At 37.0% G+C, this 24,399-nt stretch overlaps 1 protein-coding gene and 1 pseudogene across 3 annotated transcripts in view; one reads left to right on the forward strand and one right to left on the reverse strand.

The window, feature by feature from the left end:
* The window catches only part of RELN (reelin), a 536,751-nt gene that overhangs the window by 187,371 nt on the left and 324,981 nt on the right, over positions 1-24,399 (forward strand). The gene's annotated exons all lie outside the window — the stretch shown is intronic.
* On the reverse strand, positions 10,944-12,144 carry LOC101085962 (annotated as a pseudogene).

Raw genomic sequence — 24,399 nt, forward strand, 5'->3', positions numbered from 1 at the left:
ACGTGGGGCTTGAATCCACAAGCTGTGAGATCATGACCTGAGCCAAAGTCAGACGCTCAACCGACTGAGCCACCCAGGCGACCCAACAATGCTAGCATTTGAAAAATAGTTTTGTATTGTGACCATGGTTACTTCAGAGGCTTTCCTTTTGTTTTAGTCAGTAACACAAGCATTGCAGGAATTCTTGTATCTCTACTTTATTGGAAAGGTACACTTCTAAAATCCCTGCTTGAATATTTCTTTGTAGTTATATACCCATCCCTGAAGCGAATCCAAGCCTTTAAATGGAATCGGTGCTCTGATTTCATAAGGAGTCTTGTAATTATATCGGTGCTTAGAAGCCTAGTTTATTTTCCTAGGGATTTAAGGCACAGTGCTAATATTATTCTTTGCTACTAAACAGGCTGTTTCCAAAATTTCACATTTAGGTATCTTGAGTTTATGTGACTTTTACAGTGTGCCTGTATTTAAATTAATTTAAATTTAAGGTTCTGGTGAACCTTCATCTAAGACTAAATTCAATATATTAAGATGCAAGATTGTAGGAGAAAAACAATTAAAATATTGTGATTTGTTTTGTCATAGTAATCCTTTTTTTAAGAGTGTTTTTTAAAAATTTTTTTTTAATGTTTATTTATTTTTGAGACAGAGAGAGACAGAGCATGAACGGGGGAGGGTCAGAGAGAGGGAGACACAGAATCTGAAACAGGCTCCAGGCTCTGAGCTGTCAGCACAGAGCCCGACGTGGGGCTCGAACTCATAGACCGCGAGATCATGACCTGAGCCGAAGTCGGCCGCCCAACCGACTGAGCCACCCAGGCGCCCCTTAAGAGTTTTTTTTAAAAGTAATCTCTGCATCCAGTATGGGGTTCAAACTCACGACCCAGAGATCAACAGCCATGTGCTCCACCAACTGAGCCAGGCAGGCGCCCATCACAATAATCCTTTAACTAGCAATTTCCCTTTGTGCACTCAACTTTGAATGCCCTCATATACCTTTCCAGGAACATATGCATCAGGTAAAGTAAATGTCCATTTCTGTTTATTTGATCATATCTTAATTAGATTTTGTTACTGAAAATGGTACTTTTTAGCACTTGACCATTTGTGTTTCTTTTTTTCCCCTCTAAAAAGTTTTTCAAGAACCTACGGCTGCATTTTGACTATGGCAAATTGTTTCCTTTACTTTTTTGACTGAACTTGTGAAAGTTATTGATCTCTCAGGTTGCTCTTAACTTTGTTTTCTTACTTAATTTCATGAGCCAGCAACTTTTCCCTTTATCTAAACAGGACACTCTGACCAAGAGAAATCTGACTTGTATCTAGTTTCTCAGTTACTCAGTAATTGAGCATCTATTTACTGACAATACGGTATTATTACTGTTGTTATTATTATATTAAATCATAATTGTTGTGGTTGGCATTTACTGAGAGCTTACTATATGCCAGACTCTGTGTTTTATGTGGATAATTTCTTTAAGTCTTCAACACAACTCTGTGAGGTAGGTACTATTATTGGTGAGGCACAGAGAAATTAAGTCATTTATTCATGTGATTTACCCCATTAAGCACTGAAACCAGATTTAAACACAAACATTCAATAGACCCAGAGCCTGTGCTCTTGATTACTTGACTATGCTCCTCACAAATAATTGTAACATATGCCATGAAGAATGAGAGACAGCTATAATGAGCAGCTATAACAAGCAATTTAATTTAGTCTGGAAGAGAATGAAAGCCTCTCTGAGGAGAGGCTTAAGATTAGACCTCAGAGTCGACTTAGGAGGTGGTCTGTGGAAGAGAATTCCTTTAAAGGTAATTGCACAGCACATGCAAATGTCCTGTGGTAAGAAATGCTTAGGTGGTCAAAAGAACTGAAAGCAAGCCTCAGACTGTAAATGTGATAGGTGATGAATACTGATAGAACAGCATATACTACAGAAGCACTGATCTCTCCCCACAGAGGCACAGCTTGTAAAACAATATAACAATTGTTATTGTATATTGTATATTGTAAAACAATATAACTTTGCCATTGTTCTAATATTTAGAACAATGCTTCCTATGTAAGCAGATCTCTTCATACAAAAATACATATTATTGATAGATAATGTATGATTTGAATGTAGGAATCACTAGCTATGTGATTCCCTGAGTTTCCCACTCAAGATTCAAGACACATGGAGGTACAGAGTATTTAAATCTCTAAACCAGTTAGTTACTTAAAGTAGGTAATTCTGACAGTTTCCGTTTATTATTACTAGTAAGGTTATAACCTCATGGATGCTTTTATTGCTCTTATGAAGTGCAGCTCTGTTGCGAAATGTGATGGTCATGGCAACGCCTAACATACGAAAATCAAGTAGAAAGGAGGCGATAGGTCTGACACCAATGCTCACAAACTTGACCCTACAGCAGAGAATGGCCAGAGACTCTGGCCCAGGCAGGGGATAGCACAGGCCAAGGGAGACTGATGTTGGAATTTCCCTTAATTGGAGCCCAGTGACAAATCTGTACAGGCAACCAAGAGAAAGGGTGGTTTGTATCTAGAACTCCAGCTGTGGGTGACTACAGATAAAACTTTTGCGGGCACAAAACATTTTTTTTACTGCTTTTTCCTCATCCTGAGGGCCTAGTATAGTGCCTGGCAGTATAACCAGGAGGTCTTGGGAGCAGGTGTCTAGTTCAAGTCTAAATTCCACTGAGACAATGTGGAAGGGAGAAAAGGAGTGCCTTAGGGATGTTCATGTGAGAAAAGGATCCCAGGTCTGCCTGGCAGTAAAGGAGATATAGAAAGCAACACAACAAATTCTCAAGAATCATGGCTGATCCCCAAGATCATACATCTGATGAGGCAGGTAAATTCTAAACCTCCCTGGATAGCAGGACGGAAACCATTGTCCTTTGTCCTTCCCGACTGGAGGATTGGTTTAAGAACAAGGATATGATTGACCTTATGTGTGTCAAGGATGACTAATATGTCAAGCACATAGTCGTGGAGATCATCTCGTTCAGTCCCCTTATGAAAAATAACTAGGGGAGCCTGGGTGGCGCAGTCGGTTAAGCGTCCGACTTCAGCTCAGGTCGCGATCTCGCGGTCCGTGAGTTCGAGCCCGCGTCGGGCTCTGGGCTGATGGCTCAGAGCCTGGAGCCTGCTTCCAATTCTGTGTCTCCCTCTCTCTCTGCCCCTCCCCCTGTTCATGCTCTGTCTCTCTCTGTCTCAAAAATAAATAAACGTTAAAAACAATAAAAAAAAAAAACTAGGTTCTGTTATTGCCCCTACTTTACAGATGAGTAAATCGAGGCTCGGGGAGGTTATTTGATTTGCCCAAGATCAAGACTATTAAGTGGTAGCTAAGATCTCAACCCAAATTGGACTACAAAGTTCAAGCTCTTAATCACAATACTTTGCTGCTTCTAAAAAATACATCTTTGCTTTTGGGTAGCTATCAGAAGAAGACTAGCTACTAAGGGCCTCACAAGGAGGTATATCCAATGGCAGAGTTGGCTCAGAATTGGTTCTGTGGCATCAGTGAGTAGTGCTGTCCAGGACTGGGCATCAGAGATGTGTTCACACCAGATTCCCAGGAGTGAGGTGCTGGAGAGGCTGAGGAAGCAAAATGGTGACTGACCAAGGGCGCAAATCACAGAGCATGTAGAATCCACACACAAAGATTTTAATCCATGACTTATTACCGTAATTAATGATTTGTTGTTTTCTCTCAAATGAAAATTAGTTTGTCAGATGTAGTAATTGAGGAAGCTAATTACACTTAGCCGCACAGGGCCTGCCCCAGGCAAAACTGAATGTCTTTTGGCTTTGATTTGTTCCCTCCTATCTTGGCAGCATTTCCTTCCCTTCACAATTCCTTTATATTCCCTCACAAGCCCAGGGTTTTTATGCTGCCCTTATCTTTTCCTTCCAGAAGAAGATTGATGTAATAAATGAGTTCATAATAGGGTTGGTTGGTAATTTAATAAATTACATTGCCTGGAAATGTTTGTATTTATAAAAGGAATCTTAGTAAATGTAGTGTCATGTCCTGGATTGGATACATGGGGGGGGGGGGGGAGGGGGAGGACATCATTAGAAAAACTGGTAAAATCTGAATGTTAATTCTTTAGTATTGGCAAATGCACTGTGGTTATGTTAGGAGTTACCATTAGAGGAAGCTGAGTGAAGGGTATATGGAAACTCTTTTGTACTATCTTGGCAACTTTCCCATAAATCTAAAATCATCTGTAAATAAAACTTTTAAAGTAGCAAAAGAGAAATGAATTGCTATTCAAAAGAAGAAATCTCTAAGAATTTTAGGTGTAGGTCATACCATTATAGATATATGAGGATGACCCTATAGCTATATACCTGTTTACTTTTACAGACCCTTAGTTTATTTAACCATTGAATACTTCTGTTTTGTACATTTTGGGCTTACAGATTTTGTAAAATTTGGATTTACAAATAATATGCAGGGTAAGAAGATTGTTATCTATTCTTCTCACTGCTAGAAATGATGCTGGAAGACAAAAACCAAGCTGAGAATTAAAGTTGTAAAACAAGGAGCCCACAGCCACTTTTTACTTCTTTAGGGAAGCGTGATTGATTCCAGAAACCTGAATTAGGCAAACATTAATTGATGTGCTGGGGAGATGAGTAATTTAGAAAAAACAAGGTCACTAGATTGCCAGTATTATAAAAAATCAGAAGGAAAACAAATTCACTTGGGTTTGCAAATACTCACATAGGGGTTTGTTCTTTATCTAATGGCAACATGGGAATCAGTAGTCTTTCTATGACCTAATTTAAAGGAGTAAGTACTTGAGTACATACCCTCAGTTCAGGGCTCCAGGAGAATTTACTGAGGATACCTCCAGGGACCTTAAAATTAGATAAAGAGTTTAAAAACATGATTTCCCTCTTGGAGAAGGTAGACCGACTAGTTGGCACTGTGTCAGATGAGAGACAATAGAAGCTTGTTCTATTATTTATACAAATTGACTGGTTTGGCAGTTGCTACAGCAATGAGCCATAATGAACTACAGAAGAATGAAAATGTGATTTCTTTAGCGTTGTACAAAAATGGGATATTCACAGGAAGGCAGAGAATGACATTATAAACGTCTTATAAATGACATTATAAAGATGGTCTTCCTGGTTGCTACTTTATCGCGAATGTAATGTAAATAGTGTATATTTACTGGGGCAAAAATTGTAATGTTGGGCCATCATTTCTGTGCTATTAGTCAGGGGACCTTGTAATTCCAAAGGAATTTTAAAATATTCATTTTCCATGACTTACTTTTAGCTACACTGTCTCTGCCTTTGTTTGCAGTAAAGGCTTTCTTTTAGTGAGTTTCAGAAATTGGATGATTTGTTCATGTCTTCCCAGCCAGGGGAAGAAAGAGAAATCATAAAGCATGTAATTCAACTCTAAAATACCTAATTTTATGATTAATCGGTTCAGTCTTTTTTTCTGTTAGGGAATCCTTGGTCTTTGTGGTATGCTCTTGACTTTGAAAGTTGATGTTTATATCTTCTATTTTCATTCATTCCCATTTAACCATACTGGGTTTTCTCTAAAAACATTGTGTTCAATTCGAGGAAAAGCCTTTTAATGTTGATGTTTATATCTTTGAATGTTGATGTTTCTATCTTCTATTTTCATTCATTCCCATTTAACCATATTGGGTTTTCTCTAACAACATTGTGTTCAATTCGAGGAAAGGCCTTTTAAACAAAAATACTATGCGCTTCAACTTCCCCAACCCTAAGGGCTATGTTAGTCAAAGACTAAACTCACAGAAAATGTGAGTCAGACAAAACAACTTTCCTAAAACTGAGTCTTAACTTGAGCCAGCAAGGATCATTTATCCAGATATCTACTGCAGAATGTGTGTGTGTGTGTGTGTGTGTGTGTGTGTGTGTGTGTGTGTGAGTGAGAGAGAGAGAGAGAGAGAGAGAGAGAGAGAGAGAGAGAGAGATCTTATTTTTCTCTTTTGCCTGGAGCAAAGCAGGAAACTGATTATGACTGTGCTACCAAAATTGACTTCAATAGAAAATGCTCCTTGGCATTAGAAGATATTATATATAATTAGACTCCTAGACATGAGCCAAATTTGAAATTATGTTCATAGTATAAATGTCAAAATGAATAATATTCAATGTGGTAAACAAAAGGTTTAGTGTAAATATTATAATTTTGATATGGGCTGAGTTCTTACAAAACTATATTGCAGGGATTCTCAAACAGGGGCAATTTTACCTGTGCTCTGAGGGAACACTTGACAATGTCTGGAGACATTTTTTGTTGTCATATCCAGAGGTTAGAGACCAGGGATGCTGCTAAACGTTGTACAGTGAATGGGACAGCCCCCTATAGCAAAGAATTATCCAGTTCAAATGTCAGTAGTGCTGAGGCTGAGAAATCCTGCCTATACCCCAGCTTGTGAGTGACTGTACCACAGACAACTCTGAAAATGCATCATTTCATACAGTGTCCCTTTAGGTTAACAGGGGAATCTTATTTCACTGAAAAACTATTCTGTCTGGTTGTTGTTGTTGTTGTTGTTGTTGTTGTTGTTGTTGTTGTTTTGTTGTTGTGAGTTAAAAAGACATATGCTTCTCATATACCAAAGACACTGAAAAATCAAGGGGAACTGAGGGACAATCCCTTACTAGGGCCCATGGGATAAATTTTAATCCTCTCTAAAGAGTCTTTGGCTGGAGAAAGAAGTAATAAAATAACTTGCTGATAGTGGTGTTTGTTAGCAGAGTGAAAGATGTTACTGAGAGGGATGGCGAAACATTGGTTGCAGTTTGTAACTCATAGGGAAAAATGTATAGCTGTGTATCTGCTCAGACCAGTAGTTTTTTTAAACCTGGTTACAAGTAGAATTATATGTGCCCAAGCCCTATGCCAAGATTCTGAACAAACTGATTAGGGATGGGGCCCGACATTCTGTATATTTTTAAAAGTTTCCAATTCCTAGATGGATTGATTTCTAGTCAAGATGGTTTAGAATACCATCTCTTTTTTTTTTTTAATTTTTTTTTCAACGTTTATTTATTTTTGGGACAGAGAGAGACAGAGCATGAATGGGGGAGGGGCAGAAAGAGAGGGAGACACAGAATCGGAAACAGGCTCCAGGCTCTGAGCCATCAGCCCAGAGCCTGACGCGGGGCTCAAACTCACGGACCGCGAGATCGTGACCTGGCTGAAGTCAGATGCTTAACCGACTGCACCACCCAGGCGCCCCTAGAATACCATCTCTTAAAAGGTGCCTTTTAAATACCCTTAAAATAAAAATATGTCTAGCAAAATGTTCACTTGTCCTACCCCTGATGACCACTCCATTCTCATCTCCTGTCTCCTGTTAATTCCCTGAAAATGCACCTGCCTGAGTGTTACACTTGGCAGTGAGTTATATATGTGTCACAGGAGCCACTGTCTGTTTTTCATAGGCTGGTAAATGGTTCTTATTACATGTGTTGCTATCCCAGATCAGACTCACTAGTGATAAACTGATGATATCACTAGGAATCCCACCTGGACACTCTATGTAGCACCACAGGCAGCACTGGAGTTTACTTCAAACACTAAGGAGATTCAGTCCAAATATGGTTCTATATTGAGCTGATGGAGTGTATTTCTATGTGACGAGGCACATAAAAAAAGTCAGTCATTATCCAGGCGATATCCTAAGTATTCATTCTGCTTACTTCAATATTGTAATTCATCAAAAAAGGAAGGAAGGAAGGAAGGAAGGAAGGAAGGAAGGAAGGAAGGAAGGCAGGCAGGCAGGCAGGCATGGCTGATTTTGAACATACTTGTAAGAGTTGTAGTATTGCCTGAACAGGGCCAAAGGATTTTGCTATAAATATGATAGATAATTTAAGGGTACTTTCAATTAATCATTACATCAATAATTTAATGTGTTTTCTTTCATCTAAATGTGTCCTGAGGCAGGTAAGAGAAACACTACTTACACATTGCAAAAGAAAGATTATTCACTCCCTGGGCTCAAAGTTGCATATAATATGCAGAAATTAAACTTTGCTTTAATTGAAATTTGGTTGCAGTTTGGGGCTTTATAGTTTCCTTGGGCCACCTACTACATTCTTTTTAATGAAGCGTTAAAGGAGGGCAGCTTAAAAAAAAATACTAATTTAGGTCTGATCTCTGCATGTTTCAAGCAACAAAGCACTTCATTTTGTCCATTTTAACATCATTCTAAAAAAAAACAGAGATAACCCCAAAATACTCCTGACCATCCTTAATAATGATTGTATGTCTATATACTATTAGCTTATCTACAGCCTTCTAGAATATATTTCAATTTTATTTTTTAATACCAGCTTCATTGAAATATAATTCATAGGCCATACAATTCACCCCTTTAAAATATACAATTTAAGTGTTTTTAGTATAATTCAGGTTCATACAATCATCATCAAAAATTTCAGACCATTTTCATCACCTTCCAAAAGACACCTTGCACCCGTGAGCAGTCACGCTCTATTTCCCCAGCCTCTGGCAGCCACCAATCTACTTCCTGTCTCTATGAATTTGCCTTTTCTGGACATGTCTTGTAAATGGAATCATTCAACATGTAGTCTTTTATGCTTAGCTTTTTAAAGTTATCATGTTGTCAAGGTTTATCTTTGAAAGGTTTATGCTAATACCATGAACAGTACTTTATCCCTATTTATGGCTGAATGATACTCCAGTGTATGTATATACCATATTTAATTTAGGCATCCATCTGTTGGTAGACATTTGGGTTGTTTCCACTTTTGCCTATGATGAATAATGCTCCTGAGATCATTTGTATACAGTTGTGTGTGTGTGAACTTTTGTTTTAAAATCTCTTGGGTATACATTTAGAAATGGAAGTTTTAGGTCTTTCAGTAACTCAGTGTTTAACATTTTGAGGAATTGCCAAACTTTTCCAAAGTGGCTACAGCATTTTACATTCTCACTAGAAATATCTGAGGTTCGATTTCTTAACATCTTCATCAACATTTATTGTTGTCTGTCCTTTTTATTTTAGCCTACTTGATATAGGTTTAGTGGTATCTCATTGTGATTTTTATTTCTATTTCCCCAACGAAGGATGATATTGAGCATCTTTCCATGTGCTTATTGGCTGTTTGTATGTCTTCTTTGCATAAATGGTTATTCAAATCCTTTGCCCATTTTTAAATTGGGTTATTTATCTTTTATTGTTCTGGCTTATATATATGAGATATATGTGTATAAATATACATACAAACATATATAAATGCATACATACTGGATACAAGTCTCTTATCAGATACAGGATTTGCAAGTATTTTCTCCCATTCTGTGGGTTGTTTTTTTACTTCCTTGATGATATCCTTTGTTTCGCAAAGTTTTAATTTTTACAGAGTTCAGTTTATTTGTTTTCCTTTTTTGTTTGTGCTTTTCATGTTGTATTTAAGAAAGCATTTCCAAATACAAGGTCATGAAGATTTACCGCTGTGTTATCTTTTAAGAGTTTTATAATTTTAGTTACTACATTTCAGTCTGTATTCCATTTCAAGTGAATTTCCATATTTGTTGTGAATTAGGGGGCCCAACTTCATTCTTTATTATTATTATTATTATTATTATTATTATTTTGCTTTGTAATCAGTATATTAAGGAGACATTCATACATTTCAAGAATTGCTTAATTCTGATATCCAGATTTAAGCTTGTGTGCTTTTAAACATACAATTAAAGCTATAGTACTAACATTAAATTATAGTTATTTTGGAACATAAGTTAAATGGTTTCAAGTAAGCCTGTAAAAACATCTAAAATACCTTCCTATCTCATACATGCAAATTACTTCTCAATGTAAAGATCGCTTCACTCTAAGTAACCCTGCTCCCAAAGTCACTACTCGAAGCTTACCAAGGTCCAAAGAGAAGGAAAAAAGTATAGCCAGGACTGATTATATAATTATATACATAAATAAATAAAAAATAAAAAGATGGCATAGCAGAAAGGCATGCAATTCTACAAGTGTAATCCCTCAAGCAGCACCATATTACGATAAACCTCTTCTTTAGAGAGGTATCATTTCGATCACTGTTACCACAGGCCAAATTACACAGTATGCCATCTTCAAGTAACAGGTGAGGCAATAGAATAAATGCAGAGACATCACAACAAATCCCAGTTAATATAATTACAGATCGATGCTTCTCTACAAATTAAGTTTTTTGTCTGATTGCTAGTTAAATACAAGTTTTAACTTCATAACATCGTAGCTTACAGTTAAGGGTCATAGGGGTGCCTGGCTGGATCAGTCAGTTAAGCACACCACTCTTGATCCCAGGGTCTTGAGTTCAAGCCGCACATTGGGCATAGAGCTTACTTAAAAAGCAAAACAATTAAGGGTCATAGACTGAAAATAGCATTTCAGTCCAAGCTGTTTCATGTATATAGAGCTGAAATCGGTTATAAGACATGGCCTAAGCAACGGTAGGGGAGATTTTTTTTTTTAGTGGTTTTTACAGGGGCACCTGGGTGGCTCAGTCAGTTAAGCGTCCAACTCTCATATTCAGCTTAGGTCATGATCTCATGGTTCATGGGATTGAGCCCTGCATTGGGCTCCTCGCTGACAGTGCGAAAAGTGCTTGGGATTCTTTCCCTCTCTCTCTGCCCTTCCCCTGCTCATGCTCTCTCTCTGTTTCTCAAAATAAACAAACTATTAAAAGAAAAGTGGTTTTTAGAAGTATTAAGCTTATCTTGCACACTGAAGTAATCATATATACAGGGCAAAATCAGAGCTTTTATGTTGGAGTTTATTCTTCATTTAACTTTTAAAACACTACTATAGTTGAATATTAAAAACAATGGCAAGCAGTGAGATATGATTATAGTTCTTCACTATCACATATAAAATGCCAGCAGTATTATTCACTGGCCCCATTAAGAGGTCTGACATGGAACACCACCCCTAAGATGATGTTCATCATCCTCATATGCTTCTCCATTGTAATGGTGCCATCTTTCCTGATTTGGATCAAAGTCCACCAGTTCTACCTGGTCCATTTCATCAGTCTCTTCTACTTCCTTCCTCTCAGGTAGGAGTTTTTCCAGGAAAGAGTTTATTGGGAGAGAGAAAGCCATTCTCCGGGAAGTTTACCTTAAATTCAATGATTCAGCAACCCTTTCCATATGGTCTATGATAAATTAGCATGCCTTCCTTTAGCACACTTGATATCTCCATGCTTGACACTTTGACCTTGATGAAAGGTGATGAGAATGGTTCAGTTGTCAAGAGTAGATACTGACTTTTGAAAGCCACACAGTGCTTCAACCAGCACTATGTCTATACACATGAAAAGGTCTTCTTGCCCAGTAAAAACAGTATGGTCCTTCTGATCTAAAACAATGATAATATCTCCTGATTCCAGTCTATTTCTAATATCTCCGGATTCCAGTCTGTTTCTTGGTCTCCTTCACCACGGAATGTTATTTTCTGGCCATCTTTCATGCCTTTGTCAATATGAACTTCTAAAAATCGTCTCTCAAACTGTCTTTGTTCCATTTCAGCTTTTGCATCTATCTTTAGGACTGATCCATTCTCCATGGCCTTGACCCTCCATGCATGCAGACTGAATTTGCTGAACCATTCCAGGTCCTATCTGATGAATTCTTATTTGCTTTCCAGTACCTTTGCAATTGGGACAGCATCCTGCCACTCCTTTCTTACCGTCTCAGCCTTTACATTTGTCACAAATCACATTCTTCTACAGAGCTGGTTTTCTTCTTGCATCATATATAAATCTTTTAAGGCTATTGAGAGCTGATTCACAACCTTTATACCTCACCTTTCTCTCTGCATCCTTCCTCCTCCTCCAGAAAACATCAGAGATGTCCATCAGGGAGCTAAAACTACCACCAGCTCCACCTTCTTTAATTGCTTGTTCTCCTCCTTTGTCATATAATCCCCATTTCTTTGCTTCAGAGAGCACTTCATAAGCTTGAAAAATCTGTTTAAACTTCTCTCCTTCTTATGGATTCTTATCAGGGTGGTACTTCAGGGCCTGTCAGCCTTTTTCAATTCTTCCTGGATGGCATTGGGTTTGACCCCCAAAACATCATATTAAGTGGTTTCTTTCACCATTTTCTACAGCTGGTGAGCTCTGAGACCAGTGTGAGGGAGCAGAAAGGAGTGTGTTGCTGGTTGCAGCCTGCACAGATGCTACTCCTACACTTCTCACCGAGTGTTCTGCAAAGTTCCCCCATCTTCATTCTTTTACATGTGGATTTCCTGTTGACTGAATGGGAAAGGTTTTTGTTGAAAAGACCTCTTTTTTCTTTGTATTGTCCTGGCTCCCTTGCCAGAAAGCAATTGGCCATAATGTGAAAGTCCATTTTTGGACTCTCAGTTCTGTTCCACTGATCTGTTTGTTCTTCTGTTAATATCACACTGTTGTGATTACTGTAAGTTGATAAGAAGTACAAGTCCTCCAATTTTGTTACTCTTCATCAAGATGATTTTGACTCTCCTAACCCCTTCCATTTCTGTTTGAATTTTATGATCAGATTATACATTTCTGGGAAATACTCAGCTAAGACTTTGAAAAGTACTGTGTTGAATCTGTAGATCAATTTTGGTATTATTGCCATCTTAACAGTAGTTAAGTTTTCTGATTTATGAACATGAGATTTCTTTCCATCTGTTTAGATCTCTTTTAGTTTCTTCAGCAATGTTTTATATTTTGTTATGTATAATTCTGGCTCTTATTTTGCTAACCTCATATTTTTGATGCTATTGTGAATGGAATTGTTTTCTTAATTGTATTTCCAGTTTATTCATTGATAGTGTATAGAAAAACAACTTATTTTTGTATATTGGTCTTTTGTTCTGTAACCTTGCTGGATTTATTTCTTAGTTCTAATAATTTTCTTGTTGATTCTTTAATATATCTATACACAAGATTATGTCATTATGTTAGTATATGTCAAATAGAGATATTTTCACTTCTTCCTTTTCAATATGGATGCCTTATAGTTCTTTTTCTTGACTGATATCCCTGACTGGAACCTCCAATACAATGTTGAATAAAAGTGGCAAGAGCAGCTTTCTTGTCTTTTTCATTCTTGTTACTTTCATTTTCTCCAATAAGTATCATTTTAACTCAGTTTTTTATAGATGGCATTTATCAGTTTGAAGCTGTTCCTTGTATTCCTAGTATGTTGAATGTCTTTTTTTTTTTTTTTTTTTTTTAGCATGAAAGGATATTGGAAGCCGTCAAATGATCTTACGGCATCTAATGATATGATCATAGTTTTGTTTCCCCTTTATCCTATTAATGTGGTATATTACATTGATTGATTTTTGTTTATTGAAACAACACTTGTATATTGCATTCATGTGTTAAGTCCTGTGTAGTCATGGTGTATAATCCTTTTAACATGTTGCTGGATTCCAATCTGCTACTATTTTGCTGACAGGTTTTTTTTTTTTTTTTGTCTATATTCATAAGTGGTATTTGTGTAGTTTTTGTTTCTTGTAATATATTTGCCTAGTTTTGGTATACTGGCCTCCTAGAATGTGTTGGAAAATGTACCCCCCCATCTGTTTTTTGGAAGAGTTTGTGAAGGATTAGTGTTAAGTCTTCTTTAAACATTTTATAGAATTCACCAATTGAAGCCATGTAGACCTGGGATTTTCTTTGTGGGATGTGTTTTTTTACTGTTGCACTCTGTATGCTTATTATAGGTCTATTCAGATTTTCAATTTCTTATTGAGTCAGTTTCAGTCATTACATCTTTCCAGAAATTTGTCCATTTCATCTTGGTTATCTAGTTTGTTAGGATTAACCATTCGTAGTATTTCTTTAAAATCCTTTTTATTTCTGCAAAGTTAATAGTAATATCTCCTCTTTCACTCCTGATTTTAGTAAATTCATTTTCTTTCTTTCTTCCTCTTTCTTTTCTTTTCTTTTCATTATAGCAAATGATTTGTCAATTTTATTTTTTTTCAATGAACCAACTTTTGGTTTCATTGCTTTTTCTCTATTGTTTTTCTATTTACTCTTTTATTCATTTCTTCTTCTTTAATCTTAAGTATTTCCTTCCTTTTGCTTGCTTTGATATTCATTTCTTTTAAATTAAATTTTATTTTTGACAAAAATGTTTTGAATGTCATTTAATAAGAAATGGCTTATAGTAGAAAGGAAGGCTTTCCTTCTCCACTCCTTCCAGAAACACTTCCAAAGTAAGCCACTATCATCATTGTAGCTGTTGCTTTTGGTATTGATATCCATATTTTTAAATACACTCAAATCAAGTGACTTCAGATTATGGTAGAAGAAGGTATACATTTGTTTTATACCATTGCCCCTCAACACACAACTTCATCTCCATATCTGCCCAATGTAAGTATTATATCACATTCTTAAATAAAATCAGTCATCAGTGTTTCAATCAATGATTATATCAATATTATTCACTGTAGAACCAAATGATATACTATGATTTTTTTCCTTCTCAAGCAACTTATCACCTTTAATTATTTCTTCTCTTTGTTAATTTACTCTGTTACTCTTCTTGGAGCACTTTTTCAGTTGCTGCCCGAGTGATTATACATGAGAAGTACAATATTTGCTTCCTTATTAATTTTTTTTAAGTATGCGGGTCTTGCTCTCCCTCTCCCTCTCCTCTCTCTCTCTCTCTCTCTCTCTCTCTCTCTCTCTCTCTCTCCCCCTCTCTCTCGAGCCAAATATGAGGCTTGAACTCATGACCCTGAGATCAAGACCTGAGCTGATAAGAGTCAGACGCTTAACTGACTGGGCCACCCAGGTGCCCCTGATTCCTTACGTTTGATGATAGGTTGGCCAGAAATAGAATTCCAGATTAAAAGTAATACTCTCTGAAAATTTTGAAGACTTTCCATGCTGTAATTGAGAACATGAAAATGACACAATTTTATTGTTATCTTGAACATTATTATATTTTCTCTGCCTGCAAGTTTTTAGCGTATTCTCTTTATACTTGTTGGTTTTCAATTTCTTGATAATGCTTATAAAGCATAGGAACTAGGTGGCAGTCCAGTCCTTATACCAGAGGTGTTCTCTCCATTTTCCTGCTTTTAGCCCCCGATATCGTACCTTGTGTCTTAATTCCAGACCCTCCCTCAGTATTTCTAGACAAGAAGGCTCAGGTTTATTATATTTTCCTAAAATTCATTACATTTTACCCATATAAATGCTCAGCTGACAAACACATATTCTCAAACTGCCATAGAAATTATTGCCTGAAATTATCGGAATTAATGGATGTTTAACAACTAGAAATAAGCATAATCTACAGATTTTGAAAGTTTCACTTTGCATTTCCACTTCCTGAGCATGATTTAATTATGGGTAATATAAGCACTGTTTATTTCTATTAAAGTCAGAAGTCGTGAAGAAAACATTATTCCCAATTCCCTGACTATTCTATTTATATAATTGAGCTTAGTGTGCATAGTTTTTAGTGTAGAAATTTATTGAAACCTTTCACATCAATAGAAATGTATGATAGTTCATGAAATAAATGATTGAAAATGTAATATAGAAGAGATTCTACAATAAATAGGTTGAGGAGCACCTGAGTGGCTTGATTGGTTAGGCATCTGATTTCAGGTCAGGTCATGATCTCGCAGCTGGTGAGTTTGAGCCCTGCATCAGGCTCTGTGCTGACAGCTCAGAGCCTGGAGCCTGCTTCAGATTCTGTATCTTCCCCTCTCTCTGCCCCTCCCCTGCTCACGCTCTGTCTCTCTCTCTCTCTCTCAAAAATAAACATTAAAAAAAATTTTTTTAATAATAAATAGGTTGATAAAAAGTTATTCAATAATATATACAAAGAAATTGTTTTAATAAATGAGAAAAATAAGTTTAAATTCCAACTGAATACCCATATACCAAAATAAATTCCAGATGAACAGAAAAAATTTCCAGGAGAAAATGCATGCACATATCTATCTATTCAATTGAGTTTAGAAGGGGAAAGAGCTTCTAAGCATGAAAACCCTGGAAAAAATTAGAAGGAAATTGAATGATAGATTTGATTACATGAAAATTTGAAATTCTTTTTATTAAAAAGCGTACATGTAAAGAGACTAATTATAAACTGCATACAAAATATTGGTAAGAAATATACAGCATAGGGATGTCTGGGTGGCTCAGTTGATTAAGCGTCTGACTCTTGGTTTTGACTCAGGTCGTGATCTCACGGTTCCAGGTCATGAGTTTGAGCCCTGCGTTGGCTCTGTGCTGACAACACAGAACCTGCTTCAGATCCTCTGTCTCTCTCTCTCTCTGTCCCTTCCCCGCTCTCTCAAAAATAAATAAATATTTTAAAAAGTAATATATAGTATAGACTTAATAGCCTTCACATTTAAAGAGTTCTTGTAAATTGGGGCGCCTGGGTGGCTCAGTCGGTTAAGCATCCAACTTCGGCTCAGATCATGATCTCATGGTTTGAGTTCGAGCCCCGTGTTGGGCTCTGTGCTGATAGCTTGGAGCCTGGAGCCTGTTTCAGATTCTGTGTCTCCCCCCCTCTCTCTCCCCCTCCTCCGCTTGTGCTCTGTCCCTCTCTATCAAAAAATGAATAAATGTAAAAAAATAATTTTTAAAGAGTTCTTGTAAATTGGTTAGAAAAACATCAAAACCCATAGCAAAATGGGCAAGGACATGAATAGATAATTCCCAAAGCTGAAAAATGTAACTGACAAACATGCAAAATATCCTTACTAATAATCAGTGGGGTGGAAACTAAAAGTAACAAGACACCTTTGGAATGAAAACTGTACACTGATGATGCTCAATGCCACCAGGGTATCTTGGGGAGGGTGCTCTCTGGGACATTGGTTGACAAAGCTACCCTTCCTTATATGCCACTTGGAACTATGGCCTCCATGTTTATGCCCTTAATTTAATTATCCAAGTCCTGGAAATCTATCTTAAAACACAAGATATGCTAAAAATGTCTAACTCAGAGAAACAGAGAGTAGCATGGTAATTACCAGGGGTTGAGAGGTAGGAAAAATCAGGAAATATTGGTCAAAGGGGAACAAGCCTCTAGTTATAAAATTAATAAGTTTTGAGGATCTAATGTACAACATAGTAATTATTGGTAACAATACTGTATCATATACTTTAATGTTTCCAAGAAAGTAGACCTTAAATGTTTCACCATAAAAAGAATGGTAATTATATGACCGGATGAAGGTGTTAGCTAATGCTGTAATGGTGATCATTTTGCAATGTATAAATGTTTCAGATCAACATGTTGTACAACCTAAATTTGTGCAGTGTTATGTGTCAGTTATATCTCAATAAAATTGGGGGGAAAATAAAAGACATGGTCAAAGATTCATATACTTCATTATTTAAAATATTAAAAAATAGAAACAAATAAAATTCCAACAATAATGAGGCACCTGGGTGGCTCAGTTGGTTAAGCCTCTGACTCTTGATTTTGGCTCAGGTCATGATCTCACGGTTTGTGAGTTCAAGACCCACATTGGGCTCTGTGGTGACAGTGAGGAGCCTGCTTGGAATTCTCTCTCTCGCCCTCTCTGCCTTCTCCTCTGCTCGCGCTTACTCTCTCTCTCTCTCTCAAAATAAATAAATAAACTTAAAAAATTCCAACAATATTGTAATGGTTGAAGAAACTACAATATGGCTATATAGTGGAACATTATTTAGCCAATAACAATCTTGTTCTAAAAATATTTAATGATATAGGAACTATTTATAAATAATATTTATAATATTTACTATTAATAAATAGTAAATGTAAAGGAAAAGAAACCTTTTTAGGCAAGTAATTTTCTAAAAAACTTGATATTCATGAATTAATTTAAAGTCTAGAATATAGTTTACTAAAATGTTAATAGTGATTATCTCTCCTGGATATGAATATGAGTAATTTTGTTTTCACATGAATACATTTGTATATTTTTTTAAATTTCTCATAATATACACATTATTTCTAGAAGAGAAAAAATAATTAAAAATTTGTTTTTTCCAAAGTAAAGTGAAGTCCTTGGATGTACTTCAGCAGAATTTTTTTACAAGAAGATACCAATATTGTCCTAATTTGTTATGACTAACGAACTAGGTTAGATATCCTGTATTTTATTAGATCTTTCATTAGCTTTGTCACAGTCATAAAACATTTCAGAATTTATAGCCTTTTTTCCCTGAGGGTAAGGGAGTGACTTTTGATCCTATATACTTTGGGATTTTGTTTTTTTAGTATAGTCGGCACACAATGGTACAACTTAGTGATTTGACAGGTTTTTACATTATGCTATGTTCACCATAAGCATAGCTTATGTTTCCCATTATATCACTATAACAATATCATTGACTGTATTCCTATACTCTGCTTTTTATTCCATAACTGGAGGCCTATATCTCTCTCTCTCCCTCATCCATTTTGCCCAAATCCCTGCTGGCAACCATTGTTCTCTACATTTATAGTTCTGTTTCTGCTTTTTGTTTGTTTATTCATTTTTTAAATTTATTTAAATTTATTTTTTAATTTTTATTTATTTTTAATATGAAATTTATTGTCAAATTAGTTTACATACAACACCCAGTGCTCATCCCAAAAGGTGCCCTCTTCAATACCCATCACCCACCCTCCCCTCCCTCCCACCCCCCCATCAACCCTCAGTTTGTTCTCAGTTTTTAAGAGTCTCTTATGCTTTGGCTCCCTCCCTCTCTAATCTTTTTTTTTTCCTTCCCCTTCCCCATGGTCTTCTGTTAAGTTTCTCAGGATCCACATAAGAGTGAAAACATATGGTGTCTGTCTTTCTCTGTATGACTTATTTCACTTAGCATAACACTCTCCAGTTCCATCCACATTGCTACAAGAGGCCATATTTCATTCTTTCTCATTGCCACATAGTATTCCATTGTGTATATAAACCACAATTTCTTTCTCCATTCATCAGTTGATGGACATTTAGGCTCTTTCCATAATTTGGCTAGTGTTGAAAATGCTGCTATAAACAGTGGGGTACAAGTGCCCCTATGCATCAGTACTCCTGTATCCCTTGGGTAAATTCCTAGCAGTGCTATTGCTGGATCATAGGGTAGGTCTATTTTTAATTTTCTGAGGAACCTCCACACTGTTTTCCAGAGCAGCTGCACCAGTTTGCATTCCCACCAACAGTGCAAGAGGGTTTCTGTTTCTCCACATCCTCTCCAGCATCTATAGTCTCCTGATTTGTTCATTTTAGCCACTCTGACTGGCATGAGGTGATATCTCAGTGTGGTTTTGATTTGTATTTCCCTGATGAGGAGCGATGTTGAGCATCTTTTCATGTGTCTGTTGGCCATCTGGATGTCTTCTTTAGAGAAGTGTCTATTCATGTTTTCTGCCCATTTCTTCACTGGGTTATTTGTTTTTCGGGTGTGGAGTTTGGTGAGCTCTTTATAGATTTTGGATACCAGCCCTTTGTCCGATATGTCATTTGCAAATATCTTTTCCCATTCCGTTGGTTGCCTTTTAGTTTTGTTGATTGTTTCCTTTGCTGTACAGAAGCTTTTTATCTTCATAAGGTCCCAGTAGTTCATTTTTACTTTTAATTCCCTTGCCTTTGGGGATGTATCAAGTAAGAAATTGCTGTGGCTGAGGTCAGAGAGGTTTTTTTTCCTGCTTTCTCTTCTAGGGTTTTGATGGTTTCCTGTCTCACATTCAGGTCCTTCATCCATTTTGAGTGTGTTTTTGTGAATGGTGTAAGAAAGTGGTCTAGATTCATTCTTCTGCATGTTGCTGTCCAGTTCTCCCAGCACCATTTGGTAAAGAGACTATCTTTTTTCCATTGGATATTCTTTCCTTCTTTGTCAAAGATTAGTTGGCCATACTTTTGTGGGTCTAGTTCTGGGGTTTCTATTCTTTTCCATTGGTCTATGTGTCTGTTTTTGTGCCAATACCATGCTGTCTTGATGATTGCAGCTTTGTAGTAGAGGCTAAAGTCTGGGATTGTGATGTCTCCCGCTTTGGTCTTCTTCTTCAATATTACTTTGGCTATTTGGGGTCTTTTGCGGTTCCATACAAATTTTAGGATTGCTTGTTCTAGCTTCGAGAAGAATGCTTCTATGGGATCTGGCATATTAGCCAGGGTGGATCTGCAAGGTGCACAGGGGTGGGAGGGACAGGCTTAACTTCCTTTGCTATCAGTGGTCCCCTACAGGAGAGGCCCTGCAACACCAGGAGGGAGCCCGACCCGTCAGAGGGATGGATCCACAGAAGCACAGCATTGGGTGTTTGCGCGGTGCAAGCAAGTTCAGTGAGGGGAACTGGTTCCCTTTAGGATTTGGGCTGGGGGATGGGAGAAGGAGATGGCACTTGCCAGTGCCTTTGTTCCCTGCGGAGCTGAGCTCTGTCTTCTGGCGCTCAACAACTCTCTCTCCCGGTGTCCTCTCACCCTCCTGGCTCTCTGAGAGCAGAGCTGTTGACTTTTAACATTCCAGATGTTAAGTGCCGCTGGCTGTCGGAATTCACGCAGTCCGGCCCCTCCGCTTTTGCAAGCCAGACTCAGGGGCTCTGCCTTGCTGGGTGGGCTGCCCCTCCACCGCTATTCATTTTTTTTTAGATTCCACTTATCAGTGGAATCATATAGAATTTATCTTTCTCAGTCTGACTTATTTTACTTAATGTAATACCTTCTAGGTCCATCCATGCTGTTGCAAATGGCACAGTCTCATTCTTTATGGCTGTGTCATATTCCATTGCATACATACACTACATTTTCCTTATATATTTGTCTATTGATGGACATTTAGTTGGTTCCATGTAAATAGTGGAATAATGGCCATTGTAACTAATGCTGCCATAAACATAAGGGTGCATGTATCCTTTTGAGTTAGTGTTTTCATTTTCCCTGGGCAAATACCAATAGTGGAATTAGTGGATTGCATGGTATTTCTGTTTTTAATTCTTTGAGGAACCTCCAAACTGTTTTCCACAGTGGCTGTACCAATTTGCATTCCCACCAATAGTGCACACGGGTTCCTTTTTCTCCACATTGTCACCAACACTTGCTTCTTGTCTTCTTGATTTTAGCCATTATAACAAGTATGAGGTGTACTCTCATTGTGGTTCTGATTTGCATTTGCCTTATGATGAATGATGTTGAGCATCTTTTCATGTATCTGTTGGCCATCTGTCTGTCTTTGCAAAAGTATCTATTTGGATCCTCTGCCCATTTTTTTTCAATGTTTATTTATTTTTGAGAGAAAGAGACAGAGTGTTAGTGGGAACGGGGCAGAGAGAGAGGGAGACACAGAATCCGAAGCAGGCTCCAGGCTCTGAGCTGTCAGCACAGAGCCTGACACGGGGCTCGAACTCACGAGCTGTGAGATCATGACCTGAGCTTAACTGACTGAGCCACCCAGGTTCCCCTCTGCCCATTTTTTAATCAGATTGTTTGTTTGGCATTGTAGCAGTTCTTTATATGTATTTGGATATTAATCCTACATTGGATATATCATTTGCAAATATCTTCTCCCAGGTAGGTTGGGTTTTTGTTTAATTATGGTTTCCATTGCTGTGCTAAAGCTTTTTATTTTGATATGTCCCAATAGTTTATTTTTGCTTTTGTTCCCCTTGCCTTAGGAGATATATCTAGAAAAATATTGCCATGGCCAATGTCTGTGTTCTCTCCTAGGATTTTTATGGTTTCAGGGCTCACATTTAGGTCTTTGATCCATTTTGAGTTTATTTTTGTGTATGGTGTTAGAAAGTAGTTCATATTCATTATTTTGTATGTAGCTGTCCAGTTTTCCCAACACCATTTATTGAAAAGATTGTCTTTTCCCCATTGTGTATTCTTGCCTCCTTTGCCATAAATTAATTGACCATATGCATATGGGTTTATTTGCGGGTCCCTATTTTATTCCATTGATCTATGTATCTATTTTTTTGTACCAAACTGTTTTGATTGTTACAGCTGATTTTGATTGTTACAGATTTTATTGAAATCTGAGATTGTGATACCTTCAGTTTTGTTTTTCAAGATTGCTTTGGCTGTTTGGGGTCTTTTATGGTTCCATACAAATTTTAGTATAATTTGATCTAGTTTTTTGAAGAATGCTGTTGGTATTTTGATAGAGATTGCATTGAATCTGTAGATTGCTTCGGGTAATATGGACATTTGACAATATTGATTCTTCCAATTAATGAGCGTGGAATATCTTTCCATTATTTGTGTCATCTTCAGTTTCTTTCATCAGTGTTTTGTGGTTTTCAAATATAGGTCTTTCACCTCTTTGATTAAGTTTGTTCCTAGGTATTTTATTCCTTTTGGTGCAATTGTAAATAGTGCTTTTAAAAAATTTCTTTCTATGACTTCATTGTTAGTATATAGAAACACTATCAGTTTCTGGGTATTAATTTTATACCTGGACACTTTACTGAATTTGTTTATTACTTTCTAGTAGTTTTTTTATGGTGTCTTTAGAATTTTCTATGGATAGTATAATGTTGTCTGCAAATAGTGATAGTTTAACTTCTTCTTTACCTATATGTATGCCTCTTATTTCATTTTCTTGTCTGATTGTTGTGGCTAGGACTTCAAGTACTGTGTTGAATAAAAGTGGTGAGAGTGAAAGGATTTTTTTTCAATTCCCTTTCAATTTTGTGCCTATATTTTCTGAAATGACCAGTCATAACATCATCATTATAATTCTTCCCATTTTCCCCAATCTTTTTATGGGAATGAACTCTTTTGATTTTCAGGACATCCTTGAAATAGATATTGAAAATTTTAAAGTCCTCTTTAAAAAATAAATACTTGTCTAAGGTCAGCGTAAACCACTGAGTTGTGGTACAAACCCAAAATGTTCATTCTGATTCCATGTTTACTGTTGGAGCCTTAGAAGTTACCTAATCTGGTCAAGTTATTTTATAGATTAATAAAATGAGACATGTGGAAGTTAAGTGATATGGCCTAAGTTATGGAGAGAATGAGTGCCAGAAGTAGAGTGTAACCCCCATTCTTTTGTATCTGAAACTTGTACTCTCTCTATTGGTCCATTCAGAAATGACACCTAAATACTTTGCATTAGTGTTTTCACAAATATGCAGACACTTTAATTCACTATCCAGTGGGAAAATATTTTTTACTGAGGTCTTCTTTGGAATTGATAAACTGTTTCACCAGTTTTGTCCTTGTTTTGCCTAAGGATGCCTCTGAGGCAAACTAACACAAAGCTTACTTAGTTAAAAAGTGTTTAAAACAGGAGAGCTGCTCAAATACATTTCTTTGATGAACTTTAGTGATTTAAAAAGGTAGTATGAGCGGGTGCCTGGGTGGCTCAGTCAGTTAAGTGCCTGACTCTTGATATTGGCTCAGGTCCGTGATCTCGTTGTTCGTGAATTTGAGCCCCATGTCAGGCTCCGTGCTGATGGTGCAGAGCCTGCTTGTAATTCTCCCATTCCCTCTCTCTTTGCCCCTCCCCTGCTTGCTCTTTCTCTCTCTCTAAATAAATAAACATTAAAAAAATATTTTAAAAATAAATAAGAAGGTAGTATGAAAACTATTTTCATCTTGAGGTTTTGGAAGGCATTTCTGGGATACAAGTGGTTTAAGAATACTCTGGAAAATGTTAAATAGTGAAAACATGTTGCAATAGTCAAGCAAATGCTTTAGCTTATTTACTTTTATTGTTCTTGCTGTTAACTGATTTGATTTCTGAGATAAATCTTTCCTATGCTAATGTTTATCTTGACCATTTATTATTATCACCTCATCATCTTTTTCGAAGTGTTTCTTATGCAATAATTTACCAGTTAGTTATAAATTCACTTAACTTTATATAGTAAGCATAACACAGACAGATCATTCATGTATTCCACATTTACTGTAAGGCCATTTATGTCAAGTACTAAGTACCAATGTATAAAAAGAGATAGATTGGGGCACCTGGGTGGCGCAGTCGGTTAAGCGTCCGACTTCAGCCAGGTCACGATCTCGCGGTCCGTGAGTTTGAGCCCCGTGTCAGGCTCTGGGCTGATGGCTCGGAGCCTGGAGCCTGTTTCCGATTCTGTGTCTCCCTCTCTCTCTGCCCCTCCCCTGTTCATGCTCTGTCTCTCTCTGTCCCAAAAATAAATAAACGTTGAAAAAAAAAAAGAGATAGATTAAAATCCCTATGTCTGAGGTACATATAGCCTAGTATAGAAGAAGCAGTTCAAATTAACTTAAAAAAAAATTTGCTGAGCACCTATCCTGTGTCAACAGGGCCAGACTAAGAAATGTGAGCACCTAAAGCAGGCTAATAGCTCAGCATTTCATCAGATTCACAATCCTTCAGGGCTCATTGAAGTATCTACTGGAGGCAGAGAGAACATGATCTTTTTAATAACAAAAATT

Source organism: Felis catus, chromosome A2, assembly GCF_018350175.1.
Source record: "Felis catus isolate Fca126 chromosome A2, F.catus_Fca126_mat1.0, whole genome shotgun sequence".
Lineage (NCBI taxonomy): Eukaryota > Metazoa > Chordata > Mammalia > Carnivora > Felidae > Felis > Felis catus.